Raw genomic sequence first — 27,535 nt, 5'->3', positions numbered from 1 at the left:
TCGGGCCCTCATACCACCCTCATGGAGTCTGTTTCTGACCGATTGAGCAGACACATGCACATTTGTGGTCTGCTGGAGTTCATTTTGCAGGGCTCTGGCAGTGCTCCTCCTAATCCTCCTTGCACAAAGGCGGAGGTAGCGGTCCTGCTGCTGGGTTGTTGCCCTCCTACGGCCTCCTCCACGTCTCCTGATGTACTGGCCTGTCTCCTGGTAGCGCCTCCATGCTCTGGACACTACGCTGACAGACACAGCAAACCTTCTTGCCACAGCTCGCATTGATGTGCCATCCTGGATGAGCTGCACTACCTGAGCCACTTGTGTGGGTTGTAGACTCCGTCTCATGCTACCACTAGAGTGAAAGCACCGCCAGCATTCAAAAGTGACCAAAACATCAGCCAGGAAGCATAGGAACTGAGAAGTGGTCTGTGGTCACTACCTGCAGAACCACTCCTTTATTGGGGGTGTCTTGCTAATTGCCTATAATTTCCACCTTTTGTCTATTCCATTTGCACAACAGCATGTGAAATGTATTGTCAATCAGTGTTGCTTCCTAAGTGGACAGTTTGATTTCACAGAAGTGTGATTGACTTGGAGTTACATTGTGTTGTTTAAGTGTTCCCTTTATTTTTTGAGCAGTGTATTTCGTAGGACGCATGACTCGACCTTCACCTCTCCCGAGCTTGTTGGGGAGTTGCAGTGATGAGACAAGATCATAATTGGATATGACGAAATTGAGGAGAATAAGGGTGGGGAATAAAAATACTCATTGTGTCGTGTCCAGGGCTCTAAATTAACTTTAGAGCCCTAACTTCAAAAAGTAAGGAGTAAGGAGCACCAGTCCAAATTTAGGAGCACCAGATTATTATATATATTTTTTTATTGCAAATGAATGTACTGTCATTCATAATTGTCATCAATTGTTACCTTGAAGATGTAGAAAACATCTGTCATGGAAAGACAACACCAGAAGTCAATATTAAATTAATCATTCTTTATTATCTGTCACGTTTCAGTTAAGACCCAGATGCAGACAACGTTGAAGTAACAACAGTTTATTAATCAAACAGGGGCAGGTAAATGGCAGGTCAAGGGCAGGCAGAAGTCAGTAATCCAGATATGTGGGCCAAAAAGTACAGGACGCCAGGCAGGCTCAGGGTCAGGGCAGGCAAAGGTCAGTAATCCAGAAAGTTGGGGCAAAGGTACAGGATGGCAGGCAGGCTCAGGGCCGGTAGAATGGTCAACACCAGGAAAACTAGGAAACAGAAACAATCGAGAGATAGGAACAGAGGGGAAAATGCTGGTAGGCTTGACGAAACAAAACAAACTGGTAACAGACAAACAGAGAACACAGGTATAAATACACAGGGGAAAATGGGGAAGATGGGTGACACCTGGAGGGGGGTAGAGACAATCACAAAGACAGGTGAAACAGATCAGGGTGTGACAATTATCAGCAAGTTGGAGAGGTTCCATCAAACTTAATGTACCATAGTTCACGTCGGTTGGGAGCTGTCCCGGGGCAGTTCCGTTAGTTCTCTTATATACTGCTTACACAGACAAGTTATATTTGAATGATTTAGCTCATACTGTACATTATTCATAATTAATGTTTGGTTCATGCATGTGACCGACAAATATCTCACGAGGCTTCCTCTCTTCAAACTGAGACATCCCTTTCAGTTCTCAAAACAATATTCTGGGTGTACTGCCGAATTGCTTATACTGAGAGTGAGGATTTCTCCCAGGCACGATCAATCAGTCACTTTCATGAACCCAGTCAAATTGGTTTTCATAAAAGGACGAACATAACAATTTCCTTCACACATAACGAGAGTGGGCAAGACATTAGAATGAAAACAACTTGTAATAATTGTATTCAAAAGTGTGATTCGTTTTGGACAAACAAATGTAATATCCAAAACAGAACACTGATTGTATTCAAAAGTGCAACAGAAAACCTATTTACGTAGGTTATCTGTTTTGGACAAACAAATATATCGTACAAAACAGAACATTGATTGTTTTCAAAAGTGCAACACCACACATATTTATATAGGTGATTAAAACATAACCTTTATTGTATTTAAAAGCACTACCTCAAACTGTAATCTGTTATCCATTACTTAATTCAGGTAAGAGCTGTCATTTCTCACCACTATAGAGCAGTCTCACTGACGTGATGGGTCAGATGGTAGGTCAGGTGTATAAAGTCACATGTAACCAGGTAGTAGTCATGCGTGGGTGAACATGAGATTTGCATGTTTTTTTTTGCCTTTAACCCAAATTACTCAACCACAAACCATCACCACCACGATAAATCATCAAGTTTAATCCATCGTTGTATCCTTTTATTCATTAAATTGGAACATCATCCAACAACAGTATATCTAAGTCTGGACATTACATCATTAGCATTTCCATCATTCATGCATCAAGTGGCTAAGAGGAACTTTGAAATTAGTCTGAGTACCAGTTGTTTTAGCTAACATTCCACTCTTGTCATTGCCAAAGAGACTATCCTTTCAGCAATCTCACCGTTTAACATGCGCTGGAATTAAGGCAGAGTTGCTCATTAGTTGTCGCAAATAATTAGAATTGATAGCAAAGTCAAAAACAAACATTTAGCTGTTAGCTAGGCAAGTTGTTGTATTTTGAGGACTAAGTTGTTTTGTGGCTGGAATGTATTTAGTTTGAGAATTTAGACATGCGCTATCAACTTTTGGCAGAATGGTTTCTTCTGGACAAATAAAAAAAGGTTGCTTAGCAACTGGATAACAACGTCTTCTGTGGAGAAAAAAAGTGACCATGTTCCTGTAACAATATGCGGAAGCAAGTTCAGGGAGTGTGTGTTTAAATAAAATAAATGGAACATAATACATAATAAACTAGAAACACTAACAGCACACAGACAAGAAACAGAAACAATGACGCCTAGGGAAGGAACCAAAGGAGTGACATATATAAGGAAGGTAATCAGGGAAGTGATGGAGTCCAGGTGAGTCTAATGGCGCGCAGGTGCGCATAACGATGGTGACAGGTGTGCACCATAACGAGCAGCCTGGTGACCTAGAGGCCGGAGAGGGAGCACACGTGACAGTTCCAATATTTGTATAATTGTTGTGATTGGAAGATAGCTGTGAGGGTGATTGATTCATGGTCAAATCCTCTGTTTTCCTTGAGCTCAATAATTATAGAATGTTAATATTTGAAGATGGCAGAAAGGTCAGTCTGGCACATGACATGGTGGACAGGGAGTGGACTAGCTAAAGATTGGTACCCAGGCTAGTGGGACAGGTGTATTTAATTGATAATTAAAATGAAACTGTTAACAGACATTACCCGAGGATTGTGGTGAATAACTTACTGCTATCAACCCATCAGCATCCAGGATCCAAACAACCCATTTTATAAAGAATGTTAAGTCCTCTATTGACCGAGGTGAATGAAGCTACAGCAGATAACGAGTCAATTTTGCTTGTTTTTGTTTTTTTCCTAAATGCATTTTAGAGTTTTTAAATTGTGAAGAAATGCAGTAAATGAGCTTCAAATTTCAAAATAAATAAATAAATATATATATATATATATATATAAAGGGGGGGGGATCACCCTCTCAACTCCGCCCCTGTCACTTTGCCATACCCTAAGTTAAGCTGAAATGAAGCCTGCTGTTTTTTAAGTGATAATGCCCTCGAAGCCGGTGTTTGGAGGATATATTGGCACGGATGTTGTTAAACCAGAGACGAAGTCGAGGGACAACAATCTGTGCCAATATATCCTCCAAATACTGGCTTCAAGGGCATTATGACTTTCATAAAACGGGTTGCCAACATATTCAAATAATGATTGACATATTTTCATTAACTTTATTTTGATGAATTCATTCATACTATTTCATCCTTCCAGAAGATATCGTACCGACACAAATCTAGGGTTGCTACCCAAGCAGGCTGGTTGTTCGTTCTATCGGTTCGGTTGCCAGAAACACGACCCAGTCGTTCAGTGTAAACTTTCCATTGCCATACTGGCTGACAACATTCTTATCCCTTGCTTGCTAGCTAGCCAACTACGGCTAACTCAGTCATGTCAAACAGTGCAGCCAGAATAACAGCAAAGTAGCTACATTTGTGTTTGTTTAAGCTGTTTTCTAGTGACATTTATTTGGATACATCCATAACAATGAAGTAATGATGCACAATTCCGCCTGGCATGGAAAATGTGCTCTCTCGTCAGGAGCTAGCCAACAACACAACTAACATAATCACTTGAAACTGAAGCTGGAAATACAACAAACTAGCTGCACTTTGTTTCATTTTTCCTGTTTTCTATTGATAGTTCTTTGAATATATCCATAAAAATTATGCTGAGGGATGATTTCGACTGGCTGAGAAAAGCTGCCTGTCTGTCTCATCCCGACTCCCAACATGTGAAAATCGGAAGATTGTGGAAAATGTCAGAGACAGACAGCAAGGTTTACACAAATCTCCATTGCTAAAAACTAAATGTTAGTCTAAAAGAAATGTGAGAATGTCTAGATGCTTTTTATAGTGGAGATCAAGTTTATAAATTGCCTGGCTGGGCTGATGAGACAGTGGATTGCGCAGTCAGATGGAACAGAATAAATAGGCATTTTAACGTCATAGATTTAGCCAGTGGTAACTTGTGGAATAGACACCTGCTGGAATGCGGTTTTAACCAATCAGCATTCAGGATTAGACCCACCCGTTGTACTATATTCCACAAAAGCCTAGCACACCATTACTGTAATAAAGTCACTACTTCTACAGTAGAATTCTACTGTTTTTCAACTAGCAATTTAAACTTCTGCATTTCTTCGACTATCAAAAAAATACTTTTGACCAGCTGAAATAGGTCACACAATTTTTCTTCATGGAAAATGACCTTTTTTAGTTTTTATCACAAAATCAAATGTTAGCCAATGGTTGTTTACATTTCTGGAGAGCATTTATACTGTTTGAAAAAGGTCCTGTGGAGATTGAGGCTGTACTAATATGAACATAGCAGAGGAGGTATATTCTGCAATGTGTTGATCCTAATTTTCCTTACACAACACTTGGATCTATAGCCACTGGATAAACTATTTAGATCACTTTCTTTTAAGAATTTCTGTCAGATTCACATTGAAATGAAGTACACAGCACTGAATAGAAAATGATGAGCAGTTCCATGTGCTACCTTCGTGTAAACACATTACCCATGGTCATGGATGACATTGAGGTCCGTGGGGCGACGCACAATTGGCATAGCGTCGTCCGGGTTAGGGGGGGTTTGGCCGGTAGGGATATCCTTGTCTCAGTATGTAAATGTAATAAAATGTATGCACTCTACTGTAAGTCGCTCTGGATAAGAGCGTCTGCTAAATGACTAAAATGTAAAATGTAAATGTATTGAGCGTCACAGGGTATTTGTGATTAAAGTCCATTGGATCAAGCATAGAAAATGATCTGAATCGAGACGAAAGACAGCCGTTGTTAAGTGCAGACAGACATGCACAGGGAAATATTCCAAGTTCACCTTGAAACCCCTCTTCAAGAATGAACAAAGTTACAGAAACACGATCGCTGATGTAAATTATGTAAATGCCTCTACTCTGACGAGAAAATGGTTTGACTAACTGAAAAGAGAATGTTGACATAGAACATACCGTAGCTCTCACTCTCACCTCAACTGTCAAGTCTTTGTGCCATGTGTTTTCTTTGCCATTTGTCATGTATTTATGTGGAAAAACAAGGACATATTCTACAGCAGCCGTGAATAAAGTTTTTGAAACTCATGCCAATAGAAGTAAATCACAGCTGAACATGTCCAATGTTCTTATATTGTATATACGGCTAATGTGGATACCTAATACATGTCTTTTAAAGCACGGGAAGCTGATAATGTGCTAGAAATGTTTTTCTTAGTATCCAAAATCAAAACACCTCATCTGTAGGTGTGCAGTGGTTTTTTTTGACGTTTTTTTGCATTGGTTTCAATGGACCACTTCTCTTCCCACCCCGTTAGAAAATGTTAACGTAAAATGTTGGTCAGTGAACAATGTCTTTTAGATCTAAAAGTAATGGGTAATTCCATGAAATGAGTGTCTTTTGCGTCCATTTGATATTTTAAGTAGACATTGTGCACCAATATTGACTTCTAAAGTCAATTATATAAAAATAAATGCCCTTAAATATAGACCCCATTGAGAATTCAATAAATACAACTTTTTATTTGAATAGAGGCTTGCTAAAGTGCCAAAGTTCAGCATTTGACATGTTACTCCGTCAACCATGTGTCACTTCTAGGATGATTTCAAACCACAATCAAAACATTTATCCAAGTTTCACCATCATTGTGAAGGTATTTTGTTGCTTTGACAAAGTCATTTCTGAAGATTAATGATTCATTTACGTCTGTCCCTCATTCTAAGGTCAACCCTCTTACGTGAACTGAACTCTCGTTTTAACATGGTGAAACGATTCCTTTTAAAATGTTTTTTTTTCCAAAAGAAACATTGAGCATTTAATAGTCAAATTATTGTGTAAAAACAGGTGAGCTGGTTTTACTATTCGTGGCCATTTTCTGGTGTTTTGTGGTGGGAAACAGAACAGGTCAAGCACACAGTGCCTCCAGAAAGTATTCACACCCCTTCACTTTTTCCACATTTTGTTGTGCTACAAAGTGGGATTACGATGGATTTCATTGTAATTTTTGTCAATTATCTACACAAAATACTCTAATGTTAGAGGAAGAAAAATTCTAATATTTGGAAAACTTTATGAAAAATAAAACATGAATATATCTTGATTGCACAAGTATTCAACCCAGCGATTACAGTCTTTCTAGGTAAATCTCTAAGAGTTTTGCACACCTGGATTGTACAATGTTTGCATATTATTCTGGAATGAATTGCAAAAATCACTGAAGCTGGAGACTTATATCTCCCTCTTGAACTTTAAGCATCAGCTGTACACAGCCAATCTGTAAATAGCACACCCAACTGCCTCATCCCCATATTGTTATTTATCTTCTTGATCTTTTGCACCCCAAGTATCTCTACTTGCACATCTATCACTCCAGTGTTTATAGCTAAATTGTAATTATTTTGACTCTTTGGCCTATTTATTGCCTCACCTCCCTAATCTTCAACATTTGCACACAGTGTACATATATTTTCCTATTGTGTTATTGACTGTATGTTTGTTTATGTTTATCTCTGTGTTGTTGTTTTTGTCGCACTGCTTTGCTTTATCTTGGCCAGGTCGCAGTTGTAAATGAGAACATGTTCTCAACTGGTCTACCTGGTGAAATAAATTTTTTATAAATTCTTGAAAAAATTCTTCAAGCTCTGTCAAGTTAGTAGTTGATCATTGCTCGACAGCCATTTTCAAGTCTTGCCATAGATTTTCAAGCCAATTTAAGTTAACACTGTAACTAGGCCACTCAGGAACATTCAATGTTGTCTTGGTAAGCAACTCCAATGTATATTTGGCCTTGTGTTTTAGGTTATTGTCCTGCTGAAAGGTGAATTTGTCTCCCAGTGTCTGTTGGAAAGCAGACTGAACCAGCTTTTCCTCTAGGATTTTGCCTGTGCTTAGATCTATTCGATTTCTTTTTATCCAAAAAAACTCACTAGTTCTTGTCGATGACAAGCATACCCATAACATGATGCAGCCACCCCCATGCTTGTAAATATGAAGAGTGGTACTCAGTGATGTGTTGTATTGGATTTGCCCCACATGTAACAGGGTTATATTGGTGATTCCCCTTGCCACTTTATTGTTAAGCCAATGGGTTTTTGGTTTTAGTTTGGTCTTGCCTTCACCTACTCAACATGGCATCTTATTGGCTGGTTTGCGTGGCTTGCTTACAAGGGAGGATGTTTCAGTTAGAATCGTCCCAGCGAACAAGCACCAAACCAGCGGTAAGTTGTTGGTTGCAAAGCACTGCACATCAAAAGTGATTTGTATACTCCCAAGTGATGATTTGAATGTACAATTTATATAAATTTGTTTGTGAATGTTATTAGAACTTCACACATAAGATGCAGCGTATATTTTGTGCATATTTGTTGTGCATTTTGTTGTAAAGAATTCCAGCTGATGCTAGCTAGTAACTTACTGTGTCTGGTGGGAGGGGGGGGTTGTATATTTTGTACAGTGAGTGCAGAGTTGGATGGTGAGCCGTGCATTGCATGACATGCAATTTTGTGCTGTTTTTATCAGGTACATTGTTAAAAAATATTATTTTGTATATTGTAATTGCTGTATTATTTGGGAACTACGTTGCCCAGCGAACAAGCACCAAACCAACGTGTGTGAGTGCAGAGTTGGATGGTGAGCCGTGCACACCATGACATGCAATTGTGTGCTGATGCTACTAGTTGGAGTTCGTATCGATGAGTGATTGTACACAACGCAAGAAAAGTACTGTTACACAAACATAGCACCTTGTATTCAGGACATAGTTGATTAGTTAGTTGATTTCTTTGACAGATTTTCTGCGGTTTTACTGTAGTGCCTTATTGCAAACAGGATGCATGTTTTTTTATTCTGTACAGGCATCCTTCTTTTCACTGTTATTTAGGTTGGTATTGTAAAGTAACTACATTGTGGTCAATCCATCCTCAGTTTTCTCCTATCACAGCTATTTAAACTTTGTAACTGTTGTAAAGTCAACATTGGCCTCATGGTGAAATCACTGAGCGGTTTCATTCCTCTGCAGCTACTGAGTTAGGGAGGACGCCTGTATCTTTGTGGTCACTGGTGTATTGATACTCCTTCCAAAGTGTAATTACTAACTTCGCCATGCTCAAAGCGATATTCAATGTCTGCTTTTTTTTTACCCATCTAGCAATTGGTACCGATCTTTGCGAGGCATTGGAAAACCTCCCTGGTCTTTGTGGTTGAATCTGTGTTTGCTGCTTGATTGAGGGATCTTATAGATAATTGTATGTGTGGGGTACAGAGATGACGTAGTCATTCAAAAATCATGTTAACCACTATTATTGCACACAGAGGGAGTCCATGCAACTCATTATGTGACTTAAGCAAAGTTGTACTCCTGCATGTATTTAAGCTTGCCATAACAAAGGGGTTGAATACTTATTGACTACATTAAGCTTTTAATGTATTTATTTTTTGTAAAAAATGCTATGCAGTGACCCAAAAACACCAAATTGAATCAATTTCAAATTCAGGATCTAACACAACAAAATGTGGAAAAGTTAAGGGGTGTGAATACTTTCTGAAGGCACTGTAACACACTAATCCTTTTACCCATAGATAGACAGGCTAGACATTTTTTAGCAATATTGTTTTGGGGGGGTGTGACGCTTACATTCAATTGCCACTGCCTTGTGCACACAACAAGCTTCCATTCCCCCCGTCATTGTCACGTTCGTGTGGGAGTGAGACGGACCAAAACGCAGCATGTGGAAAATAAGCCATCTTCCTTTTATTATAGAAGAAGGCAAAACGAAACAAAACACTTACAAACTAACAAAACAATAAACGACCGTGAGGCTAATAAACGTAGTGCACACACACACGCTACAAACGTTCAGACATAGACAATTCCCCACAACAAACTAAAGCCTATGGCTACCCTAAATATGGCTCCCAATCAGAGACAACAGAAACCAGCTGTCTCTAATTGGGAACCCATTCAGGCAACCATAGACTTTCCTAGACAACTACACACAACATAGACACAGCTAGACAACTATACTAAACATAAACCCAACTACTCTAAATAAACCCCCTAAACCTTACAATCACCCTGGACACTACAAAACCCACATAAATACCCATGTCACACCCTGACCTAACTAAAATAATAAAGAATACTAAGGCCAGGGCGTGACATAGCCCCCCCCTTAAGGTGCGAACTCCGGGCGCACCAGCACAAAGTCTAGGGGAGGGTCTGGGTGGGCATCTGACCACGGTGGTGGCTCAGGCTCAGGGCGAGGTCCCCACCCCACCATAGTTAATCCCAGCTTATATCTCCCCCTACAAATGACCACCCTCATATTACCCCCACTTAATCTTTTGGGTAACATCGACACAAGGGGCAGCACCGGGATAGAGGAATAGCTCAGGACAAAGGGATAGCTCAGGACAGAGAGGTAGGTCAGGATAGAGAGATAGCTCAGGATAGAGGGGCAACTCCGGACTGAAAGGCAGCTCCGGACAGAGAGACAGCTCTGGACTGAGGGGCAGTTCTGGATAAATAGCCGCTCTGGGCTGAGGGACAGCTCATGACTGGCTGACGGCTCTGGACGCTCATGGCTGGCTGACGGCTCTGGACGCTCATGGCTCACTGACGGCTCTGGCAGATCCTGTCTGGTTGGCGGCTCTGGCAGATCCTGTCTGGTTGGCGGCTCTGGCAGATCCTGTCTGGTTGGCGGTTCTGGCAGATCCTGTCTGGTTGGCGGCTCTGGCAGATCCTGTCTGGTTGGCGGCTCTGGCAGATCCTGTCTGGTTGGCGGCTCTGGCAGATCCTGACTGACGAATGGCTCTAGCGGCTCCTGACTGACTAACGGCTCTGACGGCTCTGTACAGACGGGCGGCTCTACTGGCTCGGGACAGACGGATGGCTCAGACGGCGCTGGGGAGACGGATGGCTCAGACGGCGCTGGGGAGACGGATGGCTCAGACGGCGCTGGGGAGACGGATGGCTCAGACGGCGCTGGGGAGACGGATGGCTCAGACGGCGCTGGGGAGACGGATGGCTCAGATGGCGCTGAGGAGACGGATGGCCCAGACTGATCCTGTCTGGCGGAAGGCTTTAGCGGCTCCTGTCTGGCGGAAGGCTCTAGCGGCTCCTGTCTGGCGGAAGGCTCTGTAGGCTCATGGCAGACGGGCGGCTTTGCAGGCTCATGGCAGACGGGCGGCTTTGAAGGCTCAATACAGACGGGCAGTTCAGTCACCGTTGGGCAGACGGCAGACTCTGGCCGGCTGAGACGCACTGTAGGCCTGGTGCGTGGTGCCGGAACTGGAGGTACCGGGCTAAGGACACGCACCTTCAGGCTAGTGCGGGGAACAACAACAGGGCACACTGAGTTCTCAAGGCGCACTATATGCCTGGTGCGTGGTACCGGACTGATGGCACGCACCTCAGGACGAGTGCGGGGAGAAATAACAGTGTGTACAGGACTCAGGAGACGCACAGGTGGCTTAGTGCGTGGTGCCGGAACTGGAGGCACTGGGCTGGAGACACGCACCATAGGGAGAGTGCGTGGAGGAGGAACAGGGCTCTGAAAACGCACTGGAAGCCTGGTGCGTGGTGTAGGCACTGGTGGTACTAGGCTGGGGCGGGGAGGTGGCGCCGGAAATACCGGACCGTGCAGGCGTATTGGCTCCCTTGAACACCGAGCCTGCCCAACCTTACCTGGCTGAATGCTTCCCGTCGCCCGACCAGTGCGGGGAGGTGGAATAACCCGCACCGGGCTATGTAGGCGAACCGGGGACACCATGCGTAAGGCTGGTGCCATGTAAGCCGGCCCAAGGAGACGTACTGGTGGCCAGATATGTAGGGCCGGCTTCATGACATTTGGCTCAATGCCCAATCTAGCCCTACCAGTGCGGGGAGGTGGAATAACCCGCACTGGGCTATGCACCCGTACAGGAGACACCGTGCGCTCTACTGCGTAACACGGCGTCTGCCCGTACTCCCGCTCTCCACGGTTAGCCTGGGAAGTGGGCGCAGGTCTCCTACCTGCCCTTGGCCCACTACCTCTTAGCCCCCCCCCAAGAAATTTTTGGGTAGTATTCACGGGCTTTTCAGGCTTCCAGCCACGTCTCCTTGCTGCCTCCTCATATCTCCGCCTCTCTGCTTTCGCTGCCTCCAGCTCAGCTTTGGGGCGGTTATATTCTCCTGGTACTTCACGGTCCAGAATTTCCTCCCAATTCCAATAGTCCTGTGTAGGTGGGTCCTGTTGTTGTTGCACACGCTGCTTGATCCGATGTTGGTGGGGAATTCTGTCACGTTCGTGTGGGAGTGAGACGGACCAAAACGCAGCATGTGGAAAATAAGCCATCTTCCTTTTATTATAGAAGAAGGCAAAACGAAACAAAACACTTACAAACTAACAAAACAATAAACGACCGTGAAGCTAATAAACGTAGTGCACACACACAGGCTACAAACGTTCAGACATAGACAATTCCCCACAACAAACTAAAGCCTATGGCTACCCTAAATATGGCTCCCAATCAGAGACAACAGAAACCAGCTGTCTCTAATTGGGAACCCATTCAGGCAACCATAGACTTTCCTAGACAACTACACACAACATAGACACAGCTAGACAACTATACTAAACATAAACCCAACTACTCTAAATAAACCCCCTAAACCTTACAATCACCCTGGACACTACAAAACCCACATAAATACCCATGTCACACCCTGACCTAACTAAAATAATAAAGAAAACGAAGAATACTAAGGCCAGGGCGTGACAGTCATGATTTATGGCTGATTTAAGATGAAACCGTCAACCCTGATACTTTATTTGGCACTTAATAGAGTTCTTTTTTTCTTGTATAACCTCTTGAGTTGGGAAAACATGCTTTGTTATGAAGTTGAAGATGTGCTCTTCATGACAGAATGTTAAAATGAGGTGAAATCAAAGTTGCACTTCTCAAAAGGCACAGACTCGGTGGAACAACCCTAATAACTAGGTCAAGATAACACATTGTAGCACCATAATCTGGTTGCTATAGTCAAACACAAACACCATTAAACATAATTTACAACATAAGACGTCTTCTTTCAACACCACCTGCTTGTTAATGTGTCATATTGCTATGAAAATGACATAATGCACAAATATTCTATGATACACTGTACAATATGATAAGTACCGTTTTGACCACTTGAAATTGCTTTTCTTTAAAATGTGACATCCACATGCTTTTATTCAATCAAACTCACTCTCAGCGATAATAATGGAAGATTTCCAGGAAGAAACAGCACATGACATTTGCTGTTCTTACTTCTGCTTAGGTTGACTAGGGTCTTGGCCCCACTGTTGCTTCCATGGCCTGCGTGTAGCGGATAGCCCGATAATTCCCCAGCCTTGCACAATTAAACCTCGATTACACTCTCCACTGGTCCAGGGGCTTTGAGTCAAGGTCCATCAAGTCCTCTACCTCTAACCTGTATCCCTTCCATTTCCTGATCCAGCTTAAGAGTACATGGTGTTTTCTCTTTCAGTGACACATCACCTGAGCTTTTGGTTCTGCTCTACTGACAGAGGGCAATGTAATAGGACTGCAAGGCACCGAACACCTGGTTTCAAGAGATTTATAAAGAACATGGTTGGCAATGAAGGTTTAAAAGTTGTGCACTTTTATGTATGGATAGCCTACTAAGTAGTTAGGTCAGAGTTACCGACCAATTTCCTTCATAGTAGCTGACATAAAAATATCCTTCATTCATGTAAGGGACAATCAAAGAGGGGCTATGCGTTTTATGGAAAATAATGCATGAACTGGAAGGTGTGTGCCACAATGCACAGTGCAGTGGCACTCACCTTCCACGGAGTTGCATTGCCTTCCATAGAACTCGTAGAACCCTAAGTTGATTATCATGCTTATACAACGGCTATAATTTATCATAAAACACATTTTGCCACTAGAAATGTGTTTAGTTGCCGGTAGAAATGTGTTCAACATTCACTGAAGTTGTTAGCAAGTTTACTGGATGCCTGCAATAGTTGCCATGGTAACCTAACAAGCAGGTTTGCAAGCTAATCAGGCCACCTCTTCTGTCTAGCGTTGTTGTCTAATAGGGCTCAGGCCACCTCCTCTCTATTGTGTAGTTATAATGTTACACTTTTGGTTTTGCCATTCGGCAACATTTTATCAGCTATGCCGCGCATTATAGGGAATTATACAACGGGTGGGTCTAATCCTGGACGCTGATTGGTTAAAACCGCATTCCAGCTGGTGTCTATTTAAGCAATAAGGCACGAGGGGGTGTGGTATATAGCCAATATACCACGGCTAAGTGATGTTCTTATGTACGATGCAACGCAGAGTGCCTGTATACAGCCCTTAGCCGTGGTATATTGGCCATATACCACACCCCTTATTGCTATTATAAACGGGTTACCAACGTAATTAAAAATAAAGCAGTAAAAATAAATGTTTGTCATACCAGTGGTAAACGGTCTGATATACCACAGCTGTCAGCCAATTAGCATTCAGGGCTCGACCCACCCAGTTTATAATCCACAAGTTACCACTGGCTAAAGCTATGACATTGAAATGCCTATTTACTCTGTTCCATCTCACTGCACAATCCACTGTCTCATCAGCCCAGCCAAACAATTTACAAACTTGATCTCCACTGTAAAAAGCAGATATTATCTTCCATTTCCTTTAGACTAGAATTGGTATTCAATAGCGGAGATTTGTATACTACTTGTGGTCTGTATCTCTGACATTTGCAACATTGCTTGAATATTGAAATCGATCTCCAGCTGTCCCATAGTAATGAATGTGTAGGGGTCAGGAGTCGGGACAAGACAGACAGGCATGCAGCTTTTCTCAGCCAGTCGAAATCACGAATCAGCATCATTTTTATGGACAGATACAAAGAAATGTAAAATGAAACAAAATGCAGCTAGGTTGCTAGCTGTGCCACCAGAGATTCTGGGTTCGAGCTCAGGCTGCGACCGGGAGGTCCATGGGGCAACGCACAATTGGCCCTGCGTCGTCCGGGCTAGGGAGGGTTTGGCCGGCAGGGATATCCTTGTCACATTGCGCACTAGCGACTCGTGGCAGGCCAGGCGCAGTGCACGCTGACCAGGTCGCCAGGTGTACGGTGTTTCCTTCAACACATTGGTGCGGCTGGCTTCCGGGTTGGATGTACGTTGTGTCAAGAAGCAGTGCGGCTAGGTTGGGTTGTGTTTCGGAGGACGCATGGCTATCGATCTTCGCCTTTCCCGAGTCCGTACGGGAGTTGCACCGATGAGACAAGACTAACTACTACCAATTGGATACCACAAAATTGGGGAGAAAAAAGGGGGTTACATTATTATTTTTTTTTAAATATGCAGCTAGTTTGCAGTCTTTCCTGCGATTGTGTTAGCTGCGTTGTTGGCTAGCTGCTGAACAACAGTATCCTGATGAGCGCAAACATTTTCTATGCCAGGTGAAATCGCGCATCATTTTCTCATTCTTATGAATGTATCCAAATAAATGTCACTCGAAAACAGCTTTAACAAATGCATCTATTATGCTGTTATTCTGGCTGCCCTGTTTGACGGGACTGTAAGTTAGCCGTACTTGATTAGCTAGCAAGCAAGGGACAAGAACGTTGCCAGCCAGTACGGCAATGGAACAATTAGAACGAAAGACTAGGTCATGCCTCTGGCAACCAAACCGATAGAAAAGAACGACCAGCCGGTCGTAACAACCCAGGACTATGTCTCGTGGAAGGATGAAATAGTATGAATACATTAATTAAAATAAAACATTATGAAAATATGTCAATAATTATTTGAATATGTTGGTAACCCATTGTATAAAAGTGATAATGCCCCCGAAGCCGGTTTTTGGAGGATATATTGGCGCGGTTTGCCGGCCCTTGACTTCGTCTTTGGCCAAACAACATCCGTGCCAATATATCCTCCAAACAGCGGCTTCGAGGGCATTATCATTGAAATAATGAACACCAATCAGAAACGAGTATTGAACAATGCTGTGTTATAAATGTGATTACTGTATACTTACATTGTAATTACCCTTGAATTAATTATGTTGTCATGTGTATACATATATATGCTGTCAATTACAGGCATTTTCTTCAATGCTATGACAGGTGTCATCGAGTATTATTAACCTGGCCAGATCACATAAGCACTCATTACTTCACCATAACCATAACCAATCAACTCACGGCTCTCACACCTCTTGACTATTCTTGGAAAATCTGCACCTGTATCCAAGCCTATTTATCAAATGTGAGTTGTTTCTGCTGAAGCATAAAAATCATAGCATAGCTGTACTAGTTTGCTTAACTGTCAAAATATGATTTATTCCATTTGAGGACTGGTCTAAACTTACTTGGTTGTCACTCATCTCTAAGCATATACATTTACATGTCTTGTTCTGTGTTACATTTCAGTCACCAGCCAGACTTCAGCAATGTCATGAAAAAAACCTTATTTGGAAGTCGCTTAAGATCTAACTCAATTGAGAAAGATAACCCTTTGTATTTTGATTGATAATTCTGTAGATTTTTGATGATCTTTCATAAGATCTTTTCAAAAACCAAGTGAATTGAGATCTAAAAGGCTGTTTGATATTCTTTGTCTCATCTTGGGGGTAATATCAGACTTTTATCTGATGATTCACTTTTATAAAACAAAGTCAATTTCATGATGACATGAAAAAAATATTTTATTGATGGAGAAGGGATGTCTTATATATGAATATATGATTTCCCTCCCAGCTCCTTAGTACTTTAACACTATGCATCGCTAATGGCACCCTATTCCCTACATAGACATATGAGCCTTGGTCAAAAGTAATGTACTATATAGGGAATAGGGTGCAATTGGGGCCCTAACCAGGGTTTGAGTTTTAGTGAGGTCTGCATAGAGGCTCATTTACTGCACTTCTATACGATTAAAAATATTCCTAAATGCTATTTGGAGAACAGCATAAACAAGCAAACATTAAAGCTACCATCATACAGTACATCATACTACTTCCGGCGCCGACCAAGATGGCCACCTCGCTTCGCGTTCCTTGGAAAATATGCAGTATTTTGTTTTTTTATGTGTTATTCCTTACATTGGTACCCCAGGTAATCTTAGGTTTCATTACATACAGTCGGGAGGAACTACTGAATATATACCATCTACTGCATCTTGCCTATGCCATTCTGTACCATCACTCATTCATATATCTTTATGTACATATTCTTTATCCCTTTACACTTGTGTGTATAAGGTAGTAGTTGTGGAATTGTTAGGTTAGATTACTTGTTGGTTATTACTGCATTGTCGGAACTAGAAGCACAAGCATTTCGCTACACTCGCATTAACATCTGCTAACCATGTGTATGTGACAAATACAATTTGATTTGATTTGATTAAAGCTACAAGCAGCATTCCTGGGGTTCAAGCTGGGTGCCCACTGAGCCACCATCAATACAAATTGGTCTTCTGTACTCCTTACCACGGTTGGCTAATAATTAAGAACTCGAAATCAACCAGATCATGCTAAATGCTTTTGATTTATTTTGGACAATTTCTGTGATATTGAGTACTTTAAACATCTTCTTCTCTTGAACCAAATTGAGTATATACAGTGGGGCAAAAAAGTATTTAGTCAGCCACTAATTGTGCAAGTTCTCTCACTTAAAAAGATGAGAGAGGCCTGTAATTTTCATCATAGGTGCACTTCAACTATGACAGACAAAATGAGAAAAAAAATCCAGAAAATCACATTGTAGGATTTTTTATGAATTTATTTGCAAATTATGGTGGAAAATAAGTATTTGGTCACCTACAAACAAGAAAGATTTCTGGCTCTCACAGACCTGTAACTTCTTCTTTATGAGGCTCCTCTGTCCTTCACTCGTTACCTGTATTAACGGCACCTGTTTGAACTTGTTATCAGTATAAAAGACACCTGTCCACAACCTCAAACAGTCACACTCCAAACTCCACTATGGCCAAGACCAAAGAGCTGTCAAAGGACTTGTTGTAAATCCAGCCAAAGTGTCCGATTTCAAAAAGGTTTTACGACGAAAGCACACCAAACGATTGTTAGGTATGAGCCAAGTCACAGAAAAAGACAGACATTTTTCCAGCTAAAGAGAGCAGTAACAAAAAGCAGAAATAGAGATAAAATGAATCACTAACCTTTGATAATCTTCATCAGATGACACTCATAGGACTTCATGTTACACAATACATGTATGTTTTGTTCGGTAAAGTTCATGCAAGACGCTACTGTATCACTTGGCAAAAAGCCTGAGAAAATGCAGAGCGCCAAATTAAAATGAATTACTATAAAATCAAACTTTCATTAAATCACACATGAAAGATACCAAATTAAAGCTACACTGGTTGTGAATCCAGCCAATATGTCAGAATTCAAATCGGCTTTTCAGCGAAAGCATACGATGCTATTATCTGAGCATAGCACCATAGTAAACAAAAGAGATAAAACATTTCAACCCTGCAGGCGCGACACAAAACGCAGAAATAAAAATATAATTCATGCCCTACCTTTGACGTGCTTCTGTTGTTGGCACTCCAATATGTCCCATAAACATCACAAACATTGCCAAAAAATGTCAAACTACTTATGTAATACAACGTTAGGTATTTTTTAACGTTAATAATCGATAAAATTGAAGACGGGATGATATGTGTTCAATACAGGATTAAAACGATATGTAGCATGCCTTCTGTTTGATTGAAGCGCATGTCCAGGACACCTGGAGTGCCTCGACTTCAAGATGGCCGTATTTCTTCATTACACAAAGGAATAACCTCAACCTATTTCTCACGACTGTTGACATCTAGTGGAAGCCGTAGGAACTGCAAGCAATTCGTTTAGAAATCTGGTTTCCCAATGAAACCTCATTGAAAAGACAGTGACCGCAAAAAAAAAAAAAATCTGAATGGTTTGTCCTCGGGGTTTCACCTGCTAAATAAGTTATGTTATACTCACAGACATGATTCAAACAGTTTTAGAAATTTCAGAGTTTTCTATCCAAATCTACTAATAATATGCATAACTTATCTCCTGGGGATGAGTAACTGGCAGTTGAATTTGGGTATGCTTTTCATCCAAACGTGAAAATGCTGCCTCCTACCCTAGAGAAGTTAACAAGAAATTTGTGGAGTGTCACACCCTGGCCTTAGTTATCTTTGTTTTTATTATTTTAGTTAGGTCAGGGTGTGACATGGGGAAGTTTGTGTGTTTTTGTATTGTCTAGGGTGTTGTATGGTTTAGGGGGTTAAATAGAGTAGATGGGTTAGTGTTCAGTGTAGGTGTCTAGGAAAGTCTATGGTTGCCTGAATTGATTCTCAATCAGAGACAGCTGGTTATTGTTGTCTCTGATTGGGAGCCATATTTAAGGCAGCCATAGGCTTTAGCTGTTTGTGGGTAAATGTCTATGTCTAGTCTATGTTGCATGTTTGCACTTAGTCATTTATAGCTTCACGGTCGTCAGTTTGTTATTTTGTTAGTTTGTGTATAGTTGTTCGTTTCTTGTTTTTTCTCTCTTCTATAATAAAAGAAGATGTATTTTGCACACGCTGCGCCTTGGTCCTCTCTCTCACCCAAAGACGATCGTGACAGAATTACCCACCAATCTAGGACCAAGCGGCGTGTCAAGCGGCAACAGGACCCACCTACACAGGATTCATGGACATGGGAGGAGATACTGGATGGTAAGGGACCTTGGGCACAACCGGGAGAATATCGCCTCCCTCGTGAAGAGCTGGAGGCAGCTAAAGCCGAGAGGAGGCGATATGAGGAGGCAGCACGGAAGCAAGGCTGGAAGCCCGTGAGTACAACCCAAAAATTTCTTGGGGGGGGCCTTAAAGGGAGTGTGGCGAAGTCAGGTAGGAGACCTGCGCCTACTCCCTGTACTTACCGTGGAGAGCGAGAGTACGGGCAGACACCGTGTTACGCAGTAGAGCGCATGGTGTCTCCTGTACGCGTGCATAGCCCGGTTCGGTACATTCCAGCTCCACGTATCGGCCGGGCTAGATTGAGCGTTGAGCCGGATGTCATGAAGCCGGCCCAACGCATCTGGCCACCAGTGCGTCTCCTCAGGCCGGCTTACATGGCACCAGCCTTACGCATGATGTCCCCGGTTCGCATACATAGCCCGGTGCGGGTTATTCCACCTCCCCGCACTGGTCGGGCGACGGGGAGCATACAACCAGGTAAGGTTGGACAGGCTCAGTGCTCAAGGGAGCCAGTACGCCTGCACGGTCCGGTATTTCCGGCGCCACCTCCCCGCTCCAGTCCAGTACCACCAGTGCCTACACCACGCACCAGGCTTCCTGTGCGTCTTCAGAGCCCTGTGCCTCCTCCACGCACTAGCTCTATGGTGCGTGTCTCCAGCCCTTTACCACCAGTGCCTACACCACGCACCAAGCCTCCTGTGTGTCCCCAGAGTCCTGTGCATCCTGTTGCTGCTCCCCGCACTAGCCCTGAGATGCGTGTCCTCAGCCCGGTACCACCAGTTCCGGCACCACGCACTAGGCCTAATGTGCGTCCCCAGGGTCCAGCATGCCCTGTTCCTTCTCCCCGCACTAGCCCTGAGATGCGTGTCCTCAGCCCGGTACCTCCAGTTCCGGCACCACGCACCAGGCCTACAGTGCGTCTCAGCCGGCCAGAGTCTGCCGTCTGCCCAACGGCGCCTGAACTGCCCGTCTGCCCAACGGCGCCTGAACTGCCCGTCTGCCCAACGGCGCCTGAACTGCCCGTCTGCCCAACGGCGCCTGAACTGCCCGTCTGCCCAACGCCGTCTGAACTGTCCGTCTGCCAAGCGCCGCATGAACTGCCCGTCTGTACTGAGTATTCAAAGCCGCCCGTCTGTACTGAGCCTGCAAAGCCGCCCGTCTGCCATGAGCCTTCAGAGCCGTCCGCCAGACAGGAGCCGCCAGAGCCTTCCGCCAGACAGGAGCCGCTAGAGCCTTCCGCCAGACAGGAGCAGCCAAAGCCTTCCGCCAGACAGGATCAGCCAGAGCCTTCCGCCAGACAGGATCAGCCAGAGCCTTCCGCCAGACAGGATCAGCCAGAGCCTTCCGCCAGACAGGATCAGCCAGAGCCTTCCGCCAGACAGGATCAGCCAGAGCCTTCCGCCAGACAGGATCAGCCAGATCCGTCAGCCAGCCATGAGCAGCCAGATCCGTCAGCCAGCCATGAGCAGCCAGATCCGTCAGCCAGCCATGAGCAGCCAGATCCGTCAGCCAGCCATGAGCAGCCAGATCCGTCAGCCAGCCATGAGCAGCCAGATCCGTCAGCCAGCCATGAGCAGCCAGATCCGTCAGCCAGCCATGAGCAGCCAGATCCGTCAGCCAGCCATGAGCAGCCAGATCCGTCAGCCAGCCATGAGCCGTCCAGCCAGGATCCGCCAGAGCCGTCCAGCCAGGATCCTCCAGAGCCGTCCAGCCAGGATCCTCCAGAGCCGTCATCCAGCCAGGATCCGCCAGAGCCAGCCAGCCAGGATCCGCCAGCCAGCCAGGATCCGCCAGAGCCAGCCAGCCAGGATCAGCCAGGATCAGCCAGCCAGCCAGGATCAGCCCCTCAGTCCGGAGCTGCCGTCCCTCAGTCCGGAGCTGCCGTCCCTCAGTCCGGAGCTGCCGTCCCTCATCCTGGTGCTGCCCCTTATCCTGGTGCTGCCCCTTATCCTGGTGCTGCCCCTTAGTCCGGTGCTGTCCCTTAGTCCGGTGCTGCCCCTTAGTCCGGTGCTGCCCCTTAATCCAGTGGGGTTAAGGTGGAGGGTGGCCATTTGGAGGAGGCTACGAAAGCGGGTAGTGACTATGGTGGGGTGGGGACCACGACCAGTGCCAGAGCCGCCACCGTGGACAGACGCCCACCCAGACCCTCCCCTAGACTTTATGCTGGTGCGCCCGGAGTTCGCACCTTAATTAACCTCTTATGGCTGCAAGCCCGAGGTCGGTACACCTATGACAACATCCCCCACCCCCCCCCACACTGATTAGCATCGCTAGCATAGCGTCACAATTAAATAGTAGCATCTAAATATCATTAAATCACAAGTCCAAGACACCAAATGAAAGATACAGATCTTGTGAATAAAGCCACCATTTCAGATTTTTAAAATGTTTTACAGGGAAGACAAAATATGTAAATCTATTAGCTAACCACGTTAGCAAAAGACACCATTTTTCTTTGTCCACCATTTTTTCTCTCCACCAGTAGCTATCACCAATTCGGCCAAATAAAGATATTGATAGCCACTAACCAAGAAAAAACCTCATCAGATGACAGTCTGATAACATATTTATTGTATAGGATAGGTTTTGTTAGAAAAATGTGCATATTTCAGGTATAAATCATAGTTTACAATTGCACCCACCATCACAACTCGACTAGAATAAATACACAGAGCAACGTGTATTACCTAATTACTAATCATAAAACATTTCTTAAAAATACACAGCTCACAGCAATGAAAGACACAGATCTTGTGAATTCAGACAATATTTCAGATGTTCTAAGTGTTTTACAGCGAAAACACAATAAATCGTTATATTAGCATACCACATGTGCAAACGTTACCAGAGCATCGATTCAAGCCAAAGAGAGCGATAACGTAATCATTGCCAAAATATATTAATTTTTTCACTAACCTTCTCAGAATTCTTCCGATGACACTCCTGTAACATCATATTACAACATACATATAGAGTTTGTTCGAAAATGTGCATATTTAGCCACAAAAAACCGTGGTTATACAATGACAAAACTAGCAAAACTAGCCTGAAAATGTCGGGCGCCATATTTGACAGTGATCTTGTCTCATGATTAACTATTCATAAACTTGACTAAAAAAATATAAGTTATCGAAAGACAAATTAGTTCTTAATGCAATCGCTGAATTACATTTCTAAAATTATCCTTACTGTGCAATACAGGGTTCGCCAAGCGAAGCTATACCAAAGAAAATGGCGGAATATGCGTTTAAATTCTTTTGACAGAACAACGATTTATCATCTTAAATATTTCTTACTATGAGGTGATCTTCCATCAGAATCTTGGGCAATGTATCCTTTCTTGGGTCTAATCTTCTTTTGGTCGAAAGATGTCCGCTTGTCCGTCGAAATGCCCACTAACGTTCGACCGGTACTGGAAACGTGCCCAAAGCTTCAAAGTGCATCACCAAGAATTGCCTCAAAATCGCACTAAACGGATATAAATTGCTATAAAACGGTTTAAATTAACTACCTTATGATGTCTTTAACACCTATAACGAGTAAAAACATGACCGGCGAAATATTACTGGCTAAACCCAAGCTTGGAAAGAGAGCAGGTCCAACGTACATCGTGCGTCAGGCGCAGCAGGAAAAGAACGGTACATCCGGTCTTTGTCGTTTTATACAGGCCCTGATTGCGCAATCGACTCCATTCAAATTGTCACCTCTTACTGACATCTAGAGGAAGGCGTAGGCAGTGTTTGTAGCATCATAGCCTTCACAGGGACTTATGAACTGACCTGGGAGCAGGGGCCAAGATGTCTGAAATCTCACACCATATCAGGAAAAGTGCTGTAGAATGAGTTCTGTTCCACTCAGAGACATAATTCAAACGGCTATAGAAACTAGAGAGTGTTTTCTATCCAATAATAACAATAATATGCATATTGTACGAGCAAGAATTGAGTACGAGGCCGTTTGAAATGGGCACCTTAAACAGAGCTACTCAATACTGCCCCTGCAGCCATAAAAAGTTAAGGGGGGGGGGTTATGTCACACCCTGGCCTTAGTTATCTTTGTTTTTATTATTTTAGTTAGGTCAGGGTGTGACATGGGGAAGTTTGTGTGTTTTTGTATTGTCTAGGGTGTTGTATGGTTTAGGGGGTTAAATAGAGTAGATGGGTTAGTGTTCAGTGTAGGTGTCTAGGAAAGTCTATGGTTGCCTGAATTGATTCTCAATCAGAGACAGCTGGTTATTGTTGTCTCTGATTGGGAGCCATATTTAAGGCAGCCATAGGCTTTAGCTGTTTGTGGGTAAATGTCTATGTCTAGTCTATGTTGCATGTTTGCACTTAGTCATTTATAGCTTCACGGTCGTCAGTTTGTTATTTTGTTAGTTTGTGTATAGTTGTTCGTTTCTTGTTTTTTCTCTCTTCTATAATAAAAGAAGATGTATTTTGCACACGCTGCGCCTTGGTCCTCTCTCTCACCCAAAGACGATCGTGACATGGAGAGGTTGACTGCTGACATTTAGTCCTAGTAAAAATTCCTTGTCTTATGTCAGTTAGGATCACCACTTTATTTCAAGAATGTGAAATGTCAGAATAATAGTAGAGAGAATGATTTATTTCAGCTTTTATTTCTTTCATCACATTCCCAGCGGGTCAGAAAGTTTACATACACTCAAATAGTATTTGGTAGCATTGCCTTTAAATTGTTTAACTTGGGTCAAATGTTTCAGGTAGCCTTCCACAAGCTTCCCACAATAAGTTGGGTGAATTTTGGCCACTTCCTCCTGACAGAGCTGGTGTAACTGAGTTAGGTTTGTAGGCCTCCTTGCTCGCACATGCTTTTTCAGTTCTGCCCACACATTTTCTATGGGATTGAGGTCAGGGCTTTGTGATGGCCACTCCAATACATTGACTTTGTTGTCCTTAAGCCATTTTGCCACAACTTTGGAAGTATGCTTGAGGTCATTGTCCATTTGGAAGACCCATTTGCGACCAAGCGTTAACTTCCTGACTGATATCTTGAGATGTTGCTTCAATATATTCACACATTTTTCAATCCTCATGATGCCATCTATTTTGTGAAGTACACCAGTCCCTCCTGCAGCAAAGCACCCACACAACATGATGCTGCCACCCCCGTGCTTAACGGTTGGGATGGTGTTCTTCGGCTTGCAAGCTTCCCCTTTATCCTCCAAATTTAACAATGGTCATTATGGCAAATTGTTCTATTTTTCTTTCATCAGACCAGAGGACATTTCTCCAAAAAAGTACGATCTTTGTCCCCATGTGCAGTTGCAAACCGTAGTCTGGCTTTTTTCTCGCGGTTTTGGAGCAGTGGCTTCTTCCTTGCTGAGCGGCCTTTCAGGTTATGTCGATATTGGACTCGTTTTACTGTTGATATAGATACTTTTGTACCTGTTTCCTCCAGCATCTTCACAAGGTCCTTTGCTGTTGTTCTGGGATTGATTTGCACTTTTCACACCAAAGTACGTTCATCTCTAGGAGACAGAACGCGTCTCCTTCCTGAGCGGTATGACGGCTGTGTGGTCCCATGGTGTTAATACTTGCGTACTATTGTTTGTACAGATGAACGCGGTACCTTCAGGTGTTTGGAAATTGCTCCCAAGGATGAATCAGACTTGTGGAGGTCTACAATTTTCTGATTTATTTTGATTTTCCCATGATGTCAAGCTAAGAGGCACTGAGTTTGAAGGTAGGCCTTGATATACATCCTCAGGTACACCTCCAATTGACTCAAATTATGTCAATTAGCCTATCAGAAGCTTCTAAAGCCATGACATCATTTTCTGGAACTTTCCAAGCTGTTTAAAGGCACAGTCAACTTAGTGTATGTAAACTTCTGACCCACTGGAATTGTGATACAGTGAATTATAAGTGAAATAATCTATCTGTGATCAATTGTTGGAAAAATTACTTGTGTAATGCACAAAGTAGATGTCCTAACCAACTTGCCAAAACTATAGTTTGTTAACAAGAAATGTGTGGAGTGGTTGAAAAACGAGTTTTAATAACTCCAACCTGAATCCTTAAAGAGATGGGTGATTCTAAAGCTTAAGAGTGTGTCAACAATGCTGAATAGGTGTAGATAATGAAGACCTCTCCAATAGGTACCAAAACATTCAAGGGCCAAATTTATAAAAAGTGAGGTTACAAGTTTATCAGCTTTCAAAGCAGAATTACTTTCCCTTTGTTCAACTGTAGAGTGTATGATATACCGTTTTCTAGCTCTGACTCTCAAAATTTCAAATTTTGCTACATAAGTTTGAATCGAGCTGGTCGGTCACATATATTCTATTTATCAAGTTTCATGTGGATTGGTCATTCGGTGCCAGAGTAGAATTGTTTTCAGCGTTTCTTTACAAAATTAATCAAGGCTGACCTTATTGGTCCTTAAGGAAAATGTGTTCCTTGTGAGGAGATGTATGTACCGAATTTCATGACTGTAGGTCAAAGGGGGTGAGCTTTCAAAGTTAGCATTTTTAATCATTTGTTTTTGCACCAACATGTGGCCAATTGGCATGGGATTGCATAAGAGGTTTTGGCCAATGGGTCTTTACCATCATGGCAAGTTGCATGTTAATTTTCCTTGACGGAAGAATCAGAATAATTATAATAATAATAGTAAACGCCAACAATAACAATAGGTTTTTGTCCAGATTCGCTTCTTTGAACCCCTAATAACCCCAGCTGTTTTCACCTTGGCATGTGTAGGTTCATTCACTTTAGGCGATCTACAAACACAAACAACAATTGTAATGTTATACTCCTGAAATTGGGAAATATGATAGATTATTCACACTGACAAGTAGCATCAGCGACTGTTCAGATTGTTGTATTCATGAATTGCATAAAGACTCCAAGACTCCATTGATATTTATTTTCGTAAATTACGTAGCGTTCACATTTGTATTCCTAGGCATTACTAATCAACCTCTGCACACACAGACATCAATGAAGCACACAGATGATCATATTATCTCATTTACATGAATTATTAGAATATGACTTACGATTCTGTATTAATATCAGTGACGTAGTGGTAAAAAAAGGTGGGTAATGGCTTAACTATAAACTCCAGTGGGCGATCGAGATAAGATGAATAACCACCGATGTAAACAAAAAAGTATGACATTTTTAGAAGTGTATATTTTCCATTCTGATTGCTTTAATTTTGTCCGTTATCTTGCAAAGACACTATCAGCAGAGTCTAGTTGCCTACTTGAACCGGCTGCAAGATGGGGTAGTTCGCTTCAAGTCTCAGGCCCTTGGTCTGTGCCGCGAGAGGGCGGTGCAAACCGTTTGAGAGTGTGGTGAATGATATAGAAATAATTACTGCTCATAATTCCACTTGTTTGCAGAGGCAGGCCCAATTAAAGCTTAGTCAGATCAAGAATATAAGCATTCTGAGCTTAATATTGGGAGCAATATTTAGATGTTGATCTGTAATTGATTTTCTTTATTTTGTACAAAATACTGAATATACAAAACGTTAAGAACTCTTTCCATGACAGACTGACCAGGTGAAAGCTATGATCCCTTATTGATTTCACTTGTATAATCCACTTCAGTCAGTGTAGATGAAGGGGAGGAGACAGGTTGAAGAAGGATTTTTAAGCCTTGAGACATGTATTGTTTATGTATACCATTCTGAGGGTGAATGGGCAAGACAAAATATTGAAGTGCCTTTGAACGGCAGTATGATAGTAGATGCCAGGCGCACCGGTTTGTGTCAAGAACTGCAACGCTGCTGGGTTCAACAGTTTCCCGTATGTATCAAGATGTGACACCCTGACCATAGAGAGCCCTTGGTTCTCTATGGTGTAGTAGGTCAGGGCGTGACTAGGGGGTGTTGTAGTTCAATATTTCTATGTTGGTGTATGGTTCCCAAAATAGAGGCAGCTGGTAATCGTTGCCTCTAATTGGGGATCATATTTAGGTAGCCATTTTTCCCACCTGTGTTTGTGGGATATTATTTGTGTTTGTGCTTGTAACACCACTGAGGTTACGTTTCGTTGCTTGGTTATTGTTTTTTGAGAAGTTTCACTGCAAATAAAGATGTGGAACTCAACACACG

This window comes from Salvelinus namaycush, chromosome 3 (genome assembly GCF_016432855.1).
Source record: "Salvelinus namaycush isolate Seneca chromosome 3, SaNama_1.0, whole genome shotgun sequence".
In the NCBI taxonomy this organism is placed as follows: Eukaryota; Metazoa; Chordata; class Actinopteri; order Salmoniformes; family Salmonidae; genus Salvelinus; species Salvelinus namaycush.
The sequence above is the reverse complement of the archived record's forward strand: the minus strand, read 5'-3'. Positions refer to the sequence as shown.